A 4,280-nucleotide genomic window follows, 5' to 3' on the forward strand; every position below is an offset into this window, starting at 1 on the left:
GGAATTGATTTTGGATAACCTATTGGGTCTCAGCCAGGTCACGTGACCCAAGCCTAACTCACTCCACCAATTCTGTTCAGGAAGGGAACAACTGATGAAGTCACTGCTGCCCTTTGTACTTGCCAGTCCTGCCCAGTCCCAGAATATCGTCTGCCAGAGCCCCCCTTTCTGTAGAATGGTTCCACTCCCATCACTCCCCACAGGTCGATGCAGGCTCCCGGCGTGGTCAGCTCTCTGTTCAGCTGGCTGACCCCCGAACTCAGTATGACTGCGCCTCCAGTGAGACGAAGCAGCGGGACCTTGGATGGCTCGGCAAGTCGCCTGCTGTAGCAGGAACACTGAACCTTTAGCTGTTCCAATAATAGCACTGGGACTGTATGTTTGATTGGTTCTTCTCACCTTAGTTTGTTCTTGGGATGAGAGAATTCATCTCCCTCTGTTCGGGGTTCCCCATGCTGTATCATGTTGAATTCTAAATTGACTATCTCAGAAAGCCTCTATAGCCAGCTGTTCCCTATCCACCATCTTTGCTCCCAATCAACAATGCTTATCTTTTCTGGGGTCTTTGGTAGAGTAAATCAAAGTGAGGCAGGTCTAAGGTAAGGAAAACATAGGAATATACAACATGGGCATAAGATGGGATAAAACTATAGTCAGCCCACAAGATTAATTGCAGATAGTGTTGATTAAATCAGGGGCAAATGGTGAAGTGAGTCACTTAGCAAGTGGGCATGCATATAGAGCAGTGACTCTTCCTGCAGGGGGTTGGGATGGTGACTCCTGGCTTCCTCAGGGTGACAGAGACCTATTTAGAATATCGATTCCTGATGCTTATCCTCAAGAAACATGTGGATGCATTTGATTTACCTTTTGTCTTGAGGTCTGGCCCACAATGGGAGGTGTCTGTCTCCCTGACACTTACTGGCATCTGGCCTTCTGCATTGGTTCCTTCAAGGGCCTACCCTTATATTTTTATCTAACTCAGCTGTCTGTAACAGTTACTCACTCTTAGGCCCCATATTGAAGCCTTGAAGTTGGCGTGTTCCTTTCCATGCCCTACTTCTTTTCCCTTGAGGATCCCTGGATTTAGCTATTTTTAAAGTACAATTCCTCCTGCCTATTTTCCACATGAATTTTGCCAGAGGGGAATTCCAGTTAACGGTTACTCTCTGGGCCAAATTTTTTTTTTTTTTTTTTTTTCAGTCTCAAGTGTTGACTCTTTTGCTGTTTTTCCTTGCAGTTAAATGTGGTCTGTGGTAATGAGTGACTGAGTTTGGGAAAAGGAAAACTGTTAGCCTTACTGATATAGGGGAATGAAACTCCCAACCTACCGAGTCTGGTGGAGTTTGTGTTCTCTAAAATCGAATGAATTTTAGGAATAATGGAGGTTAAGAACAGAATATATTTATTGAGAGAAAGAAAACTTCTGTCTGAGAGACAGAAGGGGTCCTGAGCAGGTTGCTAAAGAATCTTTTGTAGGGACTTTTATAGAGTAAAATGATGGGGTGAGATGGGTTTAAGGTGGGGAAAACTGGTAACTCACAAGGCAGACGGGCATAAGGTGGAGCAGAACTATGGTTAACCAATAAGATTAACTGTTCAGGTAAAATTGATTAAATCAGGGACAAATGGGGAGGCCAGTCATATAGAAGAAAGTGGGCATTCTTAGAAAGCAGTGACTCTTACCCAGGCTTTGGGATGATGATTCCTGACTTCCTCAGGGTTATAGAGAACAATTTAGAATATCAGTCCTTAGGATGTGGATGCCTTTGTTTGATCTTTTGTCTTGAGATCTGGCCCACAGCAGGAGGTATCTGTCTCCCTCACAGCTGTAAGGTCCTTTGAGGACCTAGCCCTATCTCACTGCCTATAGTATTTTTAACTAACTCAGCTGCCTGTAATACTACTACCAACAATGACTATGAGTCCTTGGATGTCCATTTTATCCCCTGAGGTTTCATTTCCTTCTTTTGTCTCTGAAAAGGAAGGTACATATTTTTCTTTCTGATTAAGACATAAGGGCAGAGTCAATATCTTGTTCAATTTTGTGATGCCTCAGCTTTTGGAAGGTTTTGTGCCTGAGCTGTACCAAGAACTTACGTTAAATTGAATTAAATAGAGTGAGTCCATTAACTATAAGTGACCAGAAAGCATTTGGAATCCTATTTACAAATCTCAGGAGAGATTTTTAAGTCATAAACTATTGTGGTTCTTCTTCTTAACATGACATAGCTTTCTATATTTTGAAATGAAGAATTAATTATGGCATTTGCATTTAGAGAAATCATGAATATAATATGTTGATATTTTCTTTTTTATTTTAAAAAGGATAAAACAGAATAAAATGAATCAAAACAAATTAGTGTAGAGATACAAGCCTAAATATTATAAAATCAACAATAATTAACATAATGCCCTTTGATGTCTTCAAAATAGCTGCATATAACTTTGGACATAGTAAAAATCAAACAGGAGGATCAAAACAATGAGAACAAAACAATGAATGCAATAAAGGACTTCAAAACAAGCCTATAGTAAATCTAAACTCACTACTACTGGCCCTAGATCTGCAATATTAGTGAAACACCAAAGCACCACAGGCATCCAACTGCATTTCACCTCCATAGCTATCATCACAGCTTGTGTGGGGTGGGGTGGGGTGGGGAGTGCTACTACTTGTTTACTAACCTGCACACACACACACACACACACACACACACACACACACACACACCTGCTGGGGTCTGGTTGTTCCAGTCTGGCAGGGGTCTGTGCATGGCATTGGTTCCCAGACTGTGTTTGCTTGCTGATGTGTGCTTTGCTCTCTCTATCCTTGGTCCACAAGATAGTTTCTTTAAGACAATTCTTTATATTGTTTATTGCTTCATAATATTTAGAAAGAAGAGCTACTTTTCTGTAAATTTGATATACAGCTTTATTTTTTACTGAGCCTAAATCATCATTTCCCTATATTTATTTGATAACCCACTCCCAAGAATTTGTTTGTCTGTAGATAAAATACAGACAAGCCTTATAATGATTAAGTCTATGGTGTTAAACACAATAAATAACACTACAAGTTTGGGTTTATCCTGATTCATTAAGATAATGTCTTCAGTCTTTGGTTTAGCTTTGTAGCTCATAGTAATATGTAGTCTCCTGATAACATAGTTTAGAAACAAAATAAAAATAATTTTATTGTGTGTAATCTATAACAATAAGGCTCATACTTATTTTAATCAATTATGTAATTGGATTTTGAAGTAGCACTACAGACCTATCAATATACTCTTACTGTTCATGTTCCAGCAATTTTGAATTGATTATTTTTACACATGTAATAGTATGCTGATCTATTCTTATTTATTTCCTTTTCAGTCACACTTTCCTATTTTTTGGTTGTATTTGCCTATTTTCTCTTGTATTTTGTTTCTCAATATCTTTCATAGTCTCTTGCTTGCTCTCCTTCTCTTTATTTCTCCCTCCCTCTCCTCTTTTGTCTTTGTGTATGTATATGTTCTCCCAGGTTTTCTCCTGGGCTTTGCTCTATTCCCTTTCTGTAGTTGATCTAGCTTACCCACTCCCATGAATTTGATTGCTTAAAGATTTATTGCTATAGATTAATCTTTTAAACTGTTGATTTTAAGATTATGTACTCAAGTCTGGGGCTATATAAATAATTGCTTACTAGCATTTCTAAATGAATGTTGCATAGATACTCCAAGTATCATATACTGTAGGTTGGCTCATTCAGCACTCATTTCTGCTTTCTCTATAGTGCTGTAAGACTTTTAAAGTTCAGTTTTCAAATCCCTTTTTGTATTTGTCAGGGTTTTTCAGGTAAACAAAACCAATAGGACACATATAGCTATAGAACTATAAGAGTAATATACTATGGAAATTAGCTCATCCTTATATGAATGCCAAGAAATCTAACAACATGTGATCTGCGAGTCTGAGACCCAGGAAATCTAATGGTATTATTCAGGTCAACTTTAAAGGCCCAAGAATCAGGAGAATTAATGGCATAATTTCTAGTTCAACATTGAAGATCTGAATCTTGGGGAGTGGAGGTGAGGATCCCCTGCTAAGTCCTCAAGTCCAAAGACCAGAGAACCAGGAGCTCCAAAGCATATATCCTATCTTTAGTCATCAAATTCTATTCTCATAAAGTAATAATCAATACAAAAAATGTATTTTTTTAAAGAGAAGAGAATAGACAGCCTTATACTGTGGATAACAGAGGAGTTTGCACAGTATTTTAATAGACTGGGTAAAGT

Source organism: Cavia porcellus, unplaced genomic scaffold (assembly GCF_034190915.1).
Source record: "Cavia porcellus strain 051 isolate PalLab524CR breed Dunkin Hartley unplaced genomic scaffold, mCavPor4.1 scaffold_29, whole genome shotgun sequence".
In the NCBI taxonomy this organism is placed as follows: domain Eukaryota; kingdom Metazoa; phylum Chordata; class Mammalia; order Rodentia; family Caviidae; genus Cavia; species Cavia porcellus.